This window comes from Natator depressus, chromosome 8 (assembly GCF_965152275.1).
Source record: "Natator depressus isolate rNatDep1 chromosome 8, rNatDep2.hap1, whole genome shotgun sequence".
Lineage (NCBI taxonomy): Eukaryota > Metazoa > Chordata > Testudines > Cheloniidae > Natator > Natator depressus.
Window position 1 is genome coordinate 105,574,428 of NC_134241.1, and position 7,744 is coordinate 105,582,171.

At 67.0% G+C, this 7,744-nt stretch overlaps 1 protein-coding gene across 1 annotated transcript in view; it reads right to left on the reverse strand.

The window, feature by feature from the left end:
* Window positions 1-5,972, reverse strand: part of ST3GAL3 (ST3 beta-galactoside alpha-2,3-sialyltransferase 3) — a 402,838-nt gene extending 396,866 nt beyond the window's left edge. Inside the window, exon 1 of the mRNA XM_074961912.1 lies at window positions 5,666-5,972. The gene's annotated coding sequence lies outside the window, so the exon portion shown is untranslated. The remainder of the gene's footprint in view (window positions 1-5,665) is intronic.
* Between the last annotated feature and the right edge of the window lie 1,772 nt (window positions 5,973-7,744).

Consider the following 7,744-nt stretch of genomic DNA (forward strand, 5'->3'; position numbering starts at 1 on the left):
TCAAGAGGTGGCTGCTGACTTCAATCCACTGGATGTCACCTGGCTTACACCCGCTCCGACTCTCTTGGCAAGTGGAAGCCCCGTGGCTGGCGGCTCCATTCGGAGCTTCTGACAGGCAGGTCCCACTTGTGCACGCAGCAGCTGCCAGCCAATGCCCGCTGTTGTCTCTCCTGCGGCAGAGAGCCCAGTGTCAGCGGGGGCACGGCCCTGCCCTCTGGAAGCCATGCAGCCAGCTGGGCTGGCTCTGCTGCAGGTTCTGGCTAGTGCAGACAGGAAGCGTCTGCAGCCTGCGTGTGGCTGCCAGAAGCAGGGAGCAGACAGAGGAACCGCTTCCTCTTTAGCTGCTGTCAGCACAGCTCCAGCCGTGGTGCGTTCCGGGCCAGCGCAAGGTGCTGTGGGGACAGCGAGGGAGAAGGCAACCTGGGGTCGCTTCCAGAGCCAAGGCAGGGCAAGTCCCTCCACATGCAGCCTCTCCCCTGTCCTGGGGGGCGCTGCCTAGGACAAGAGAGGTTCATTCAGTCCTCACCTCTGTGCTGGGACAGCCAACCAGTCCCTTGGCACTGCCCAGAAACGTCAGAAACGACCTGGCGAGCGCTGACCTGGCCCATACGTGAATCCGCTGCACAGAGAGGCCGAGCTCCATCCCATTAGCAGCCACGTGCTCTGCCTCATCTTCCTCATTCTACACACCGTCACTAAACCAACGCACCCCACTGGAGCCTAGCGTTCCCCTCACCCCGGCCATGGCCCAGCTGTGCATGGTCCCCCCACCCTGCCAGCCCCTCCCCGGCAGCTCACGGCCTCCCACCCGGCACTCCCTGAAGCAGGCCCCCTTCCTGGGAGGCGCCTGGCATGCTTTTGTGCACTAGAAATAAACAACGGTGCGGCATCACGCTGCCCAAGCCCGTCACCCGCTGGTGTGGGGAGGTCCGTCTGCCTGGGGTCACATGTGCCTCTGGCCCAGGCATGTGCGTCTCTGCGTGTGCCCAGCGTGTCTCAGCAGGGGCCAAGGCCACAAGAGGTCTCATCAATTGCTGCAGAGGCCGTTGTGATTAGGGCAGAAGAAGGGGCCAGCAGCGGCATGGGGCAGCCCTGGTGCCCGATGAGTGGGTGAGAGGTGGCACGATATTTACTGCCGGACGACGCAGGAGCAGGTGGTGCGGCCGGGCAGCTTCTGCCAGCAAAGGCCAGAGCACCACAGCACAATTACTCTGAACCAGTCCTTGCACTAGGACCCAGAAGCAAAAGGAGCCAGGGACCCCCCAGTCAGGACCATTCAGTGATTGTGGGCTCCGAGCAGTGCTGGGGGGGGGGCAGACCTGTCTGTTCAGCTCTCCAAGGACCACCTGTGAAACGCAGGCAGCAGAGACAGAAATAGGGAACCTGCATCTCGGGCAGCCACATGGCACTCACTGAACGTAGGTCCCACAGGGGCCCCCAGCTCCAGTTTACTCCCCAGCCAGGGGAGCTGTACTCACAAATAGCTCAGGAGGACGGCTTTACATCCCCAGCAGCCAGCCCCAGCTGCGAAAGCCATCAGCAACCCGCACAGCCACAACCACAGCGTGAACCCACACCCCAGTCAAGCCACGCCCCAGTTAACCACAGCTAGGCTCCTGCCCCAGACATTCAGAGAGTCCCACAAACACAATTCAGACCAAACCCACCACAGGCCCAGCCAGCCAAAACCAGAACCCATGCCCAAAGCATGATGATCGCTCTCTGCCCAGAAAGCCTGGCCCTCACCCCCCTACCACCAATGAGATGCCTGCCATCGCAGTACCCGAGTACCTCCCAGGGATTTAGAAAACCACCACCAGCACTTCTTTCTCCTTCCCAGCTGGCGTAGTTAGCGGAAAAAGTAATCAGGCCCCCGATCTTACCCCAGTCCAACTATAATCCCCAGCCTCAGCCCCCATCACAAGCCAGGTCAGAGCCTACACTAAATCACCGTCCCCTATGTTCACATTAAACCATCCCAAATGGCCACCCATGTGAATGTGACCCTAATCAACCTTTGCCACGGCTCCAAAGTCACCAGCAGCCAACCTAGCCTCTGACTATCCTTGAGCTTTACTGGTTCAATGCAACCTCAGAACATCTCGAACCTTAACCACAAACCACAGAGAAGGACTTCCTCCTGCACAGAATCTTCACAGCGCAATTCCCAGAGCAGAGCATCCCGCCCAGCCAAAGAGACCCGTCTGCGCCAACGAGATCCTAACTCTCTAGGGGTCACGCTCTCCCATGCATTCGGCTAACCCTCTCCTGGGCTCTCGCGGGAGGGACCTCCCTGGGGCCTCGGCTGGGTGCAGGACGCGCAGCCCGCCCACCCCCCCACACAGTGAAAGCCCGTCTGCTGCCTTTGCCCTGATCACGGGACTGAGTAACTCACCAGAACACAGGAGTGGACGGGACACCGGGCCCAGCCCAAGCCACCCCTTCTGCAAAGCTGTCCCAAATGGGGGGAACGCACCCGCCAGCCCCCGTCTCTTAGGCTTTCCTCTAGAGGCCTCAAAGCCCTTTCAAACTAATTGGCACGTGGCGGCCTGTCCCGGCCTGCGATTTCCACGGCAGCGGCTCGGGAGCAGACACTTGGCAAGCGGGACCCGTTGTCTCCGGCAGACGAGGGGAGGCTCGCAGCGAATTAAACCAGAGCAGGGGCACCCCCAGGGCAACAGGCTGGTGCTGGAGCAGCAAGAACCGCTAACAGCCGGCTGCGCAGCGCCTCCCAGGGGAGCAGGCCGTCAGTACACACAGCACCGGCCCTGCCCCAAGGGCTTTGCAGCCGGAGAGCAATTAGTGTGATTAGACGCAAACGGAGCCAAACGTGTCCTCGGGAGGCTGAGTGCCGGCTGGCCACAGCACTGTCGCAGGCTGGCTCCAGCGGGGCCCTCAGATGGGTCCCAGTCCCTTCCACTGCTGCCCCACGTCCGCTCAGAGCTCCACCACTCCTGCTCTGGCTCCCCGACAGCGGGCGTGGGAGCGCCAGCCAAGGAGCCCGCGGGCCCCACGCCGCCCCAGAGAAAGGAGCCAGCTCCCCAGCTTGGGAAAGGCTCAGTCCCAAGTGGTGTTCTGCGGCCTGACTCACTGCCGGAGTCTGACCCTTGGCTGCCCGGGGAGCGCGCAGCTGCACGCTGATGACCGCGACGGGCAGAGCCGCCCGGAGGCAGGGCCTTACCTGGCACTGCTGGTCTAGATTCCAGCCCCGCGGGCGGGCGGCCAGCAATGCCCACGGTGGGTCAGCCACAGCCGAGAGGGGACACACTGGACACTCAGCCCCTCGTTTTGGAAGGGATGGGGGTAGCAGTGCAGAGGCCTCACGCCCCTGCCACCCCATGCTGGGCCCAGGGCCATCACAAAGTGGGCCGCACAGAGATCCTGGCACCCGCAGGCAGCCGGGCCTCGCCAGCCGCCTCGGAGCCGCTCACCGCACGCACAGCTGGCCCCAGGGATGCGCTGGGCGCTGTTGCCATGGCTACTCACCATCACCCCCAGTTCTCAGACAGGCAGCTGCCGAGTGGGGGGTACCCCGGAGCCCCGGGCTCTGAACGCACCTATCGCAGGAGCTGTCCCTGCTGGCAACGCGGCAGGACTGGGCTACTATGGGCTCTGCCGAGGGGGCCGCCAAAAGAGTCTGGGGGACTCAGCAGGGACAGGCGGGGGCTTCCTGCCCCTTCGGCTCATCCCCCTGGAACAGGAGCCCCACGACTCTGCTCTCGCTGCTGTGGGGTGAGACAGAGGGGCCCTCCCGGGGTGAGCCCACAAAGTGGGGCCACAGGTGGGATGTGCCTAGAGTTCCCCCGCCCAGCTCTGAAGGGAGCAGCCCCGCCCTAGCCCCAGAGTGAGGGGAACTGGGTCACCCCCCACCTCTGAACCCCACTATTGAACAGGTTTGGCTGCCAGCCTGGTCAGCACAGACGGGGAACAAGTTCTGCGCTTTGGTGGCCTCCAGCACAGCGGTGTCCCCCACCCCCAACCTGGCACCCCACCGCTCCAGACAATGCCCGGCCCCCGCCCACCAAGCACAGCCCCTCCAGCCTATGCCCTGGCACCCCTACACCCAGCATAGCACCCGCACCCCACATCCTGTCACCCCTACCACAGCTTCTCCCCACCCCCAGCATACATCCTGGCACCCCCCACCCCCAGTGCAGCACCCCACCCACCCAGCCAATCCCTTGGCACCACCACCCACACCCAGCACAACCACCCCACCCACCCAGCCAATCCCGACACCCCCCACACCCAGCGCAGCACCCCCACCCTACACCCTGGCACCCCCCCCACACACACACAGCCTGACACCCCCAGCGCAGCACCCCCCACCCTGGCACTCCCCATGACCCCAGCCTATAGCCTGGCACCCTCCACCCCCCCAGACATCCCGTCACCCCGTGTTCTGTTACCCCAGTATGGCGCCCTATGCCCTGGTGCCTGATGCCCATGGCCGGGCCCTACTATGTTCAGTAATTACCGGGGGGTGGGGGGGTGTCAGGGAGCAAGGCGGGGCCTGGTGCTTAAAGAAAGAAACCGAACGGAGGACCTGGCCCCACTGCCCGGCCCCCACATCTCTGTGGTTAGCTTCAGAGCCCCTGCAGCGCCCATCCCCCTCTGCTCCCTGCGGGCTCCTGCCCTCCCCATGTCCTGACAGTTCGCCAGCTTCCCTCCCACAGAGCAGTGGGGGGTGACCCTACAGGGGCTGGGCTGGGGGTGGCAGAGCTTCCCCCACCTTTGGTGGCTTGCAGCCCCTGCTACACTGGGGTTGGGGTCAGCTCCCCTGGGCTCCCCTCAGCAGCCCCCAAGCCAGCCAGCTCCGGCCTGCAGGCGTGTGCATGGGGCGGGGTTGGAGAGGAACCAGCTCTCACACCATGGCAACCAGCACGTCCAGGGCCCAGGGGAGAGGATTAAAAAGGAGCAGCTGGCAAGACCTGGCTGTCAGAGCCAAGAGTCAGCTCAGCCGGGGACCCAGGGCGGGCCAGCACCATGAGCATCAGCCTGACACGGAGCCCTCTGCAGCCCCCCACCCGCTCCGGACTCCTGGCACAGGAAGCCGCACGCAGCCCAGGACCGGCTGCGTCGCTGCCCTGTTACGCTGACGGGCAGGGCGCCGCGGAGGGAGGCCATGGCAGGGACTCGTGTGCTGTGCAGCACCTGGCACATCAGGGCCCTGACGCTGGAGGGGGGATCCAATAAAGAGCAGGGCCAGGGCCAGGCCCCCACGGTCCAGACCGCCCGTCTCCTGGTCCAGCCCCGAGAGCCACATGCCCGTTACATCGGGGTGGGGGGTAACCCTTCCCGGCAGCTAAGGGACATTCTAGCAGCATGTCACAGAGTCACTGGCCGCTTACGGCCAGCAGGCACCAGGCCACCCACTCTGGCCGCCTGAGTCACCGGCCCCCCAGCACCAGCCAGCACCCGCACCCCAAACCCAGCTCCCGGGATCAGGCCAAAGCCGCGCAGCCCAGGGGAGACCAGGCTAGTCCATGCCACGGATGGGGCACAGGAGGGACAGACATGCAGCCGGATGATCCTGGCACGTTCATGCCCAGCCTGGGTGGCACCGGGCAGGCAGGAAGTTGCTGGCACAGCTCATGCCAAGGCTGCAGCCTCTCGTCCCTCAGGACCCGGCTGGATGGAGGGGCAGACTGAGGCACACACTCACCTGGAGATCTGCTCCCCGCGGCGAGCTCCTGCAGGGTTCGCTCGATGCCAGCGCCTGCTCCCACCCTAGCCTCAGCAGCGCTTCGTCGCTCCCTGACCTCACCGGGGCCCTGGACAGCAGCGCCTGGCTCGACTGGCTACGGGCCTGGGCCGCCCAGGGGCAGGGCAGCTGCAGGCCCTGGGAGCGGAGGCGCTGAGGGGCAGCCAAGCTCTGCTGACTTGCACATTGCATCTCCCCACCCCGAGCCAACACGCTCGGGCCCAGGTAGCTCAGAGACCGCACCTGCCCCTCCCCCAGCGAACGGGAAACGGGTGTTTCAGCCTAGAGCCGTGCACAAGGAGCTATTGAGAGCAGGGCCTCGCGCTGGGCCTCTGCTCCAGGAGCGCTCGCCGCCCCGAGCCACGGGACAAAGCGGGGCTGCCAGGCCAGCGAGTGCTGCCAGGAGCTGCCCCCAGCTCCGTCCAACTCCCCGTCCGTCACGCTCGCTCGCCAGCGGCGCCTGCCCTCCAAACAGCCCATCTTATTATTATGCAGACACACTCCTTGAGTCCCACCTCCAGCCGTGCATTTCCCTCCTCTTCCCAGGCCCCTCAACCCCTGCCCTGGGCTCCTCTCAACCCTGCCAACACCTTTCAACCCCAACTCCCAGCCCCGGGCTCCCCTCAGCCCCTGCTCGCCCAGCCCTGGGCTCCCCTCGCCCCCCTCGCCCCTGACCCGCAGCCCCTGCTCGCCCAGCCCTGGGCTCCCCTCGCCCCCGACCCGCAGCCCCTGCTCGCCCAGCCCTGGGCTCCCCTCGCCCCCCTCGGTCCCGACCCGCAGCCCCTGCTCGCCCAGCCCTAGGCTCCCCTCGCCCCCCTCACCCCCGACCCGCAGCCCCTGCTCGCCCAGCCCTGGGCTCCCCTCATCCCCCTCGGTCCCGACCCCCAGCCCCTGCTCGCCCAGCCCTAGGCTCCCCTCACCCCCGACCCGCAGCCCCTGCTCGCCCAGCCCTGGGCTCCCCTCGCCCCCGACCCGCAGCCCCTGCTCGCCCAGCCCTGGGCTCCCCTCGCCCCCCTCGGTCCCGACCCGCAGCCCCTGCTCGCCCAGCCCTGGGCTCCCCTCGCCCCCCTCGGTCCCGACCCGCAGCCCCTGCTCGCCCAGCCCTAGGCTCCCCTCGCCCCCCTCACCCCCGACCCGCAGCCCCTGCTCGCCCAGCCCTGGGCTCCCCTCGTCCCCCTCGGTCCCGACCCCCAGCCCCTGCTCGCCCAGCCCTAGGCTCCCCTCGCCCCCCTCACCCCCGACCCGCAGCCCCTGCTCGCCTAGCCCTGGGCTCCCCTCGCCCCCCTCGGTCCCTACCCGCAGCCCCTGCTCGCCCAGCCCTGGGCTCCCCTCGCCCCCCTCGGTCCCGACCCCCAGCCCCTGCTCGCCCAGCCCTGGGCTCCCCTCGCCCCCCTCGGTCCCGACCCCCAGCCCCTGCTAGCCCAGCCCTGGGCTCCCCTCCCCCCCGACCCCCAGCCCCTGCTCGCCCAGCCCTGGGCTCCCCTCGCCCCCCTCGGTCCCGACCCCCAGCCCCTGCTAGCCCAGCCCTGGGCTCCCCTCCCCCCCGACCCCCAGCCCCTGCTAGCCCAGCCCTGGGCTCCCCTCGCCCCCGACCCGCAGCCCCTGCTCGCCCAGCCCTGGGCTCCCCTCGCCCCCGACCCGCAGCCCCTGCTAGCCCAGCCCTGGGCTCCCCTCGCCCCCCTCGGTCCCGACCCGCAGCCCCTGCTCGCCCAGCCCTGGGCTCCCCTCGCCCCCCTCGGTCCCGACCCGCAGCCCCTGCTCACCCAGCCCTGGGCTCCCCTCACCCTGCAAGGCTCTGCTGGTGCCCCTCAGTCCTGAACCGCAGCCCACACCACCAGGTGCTAATATCACCCTGGGATGCACAGCTAGGAGAGGGGAGTTTATCAGGGATCTCTCTGACTTGCTGGGCACCGTCACCGACATCTCAGATGCCAGCCCGTCCCACCCCACTAGTCCCGTGAGCTGGGCCTTCCTTGTCAAATGCCACCTGGCCAGCTCACCACAACCCCTGGCCCTGCACTCAGCCAGACCATTTTCCTC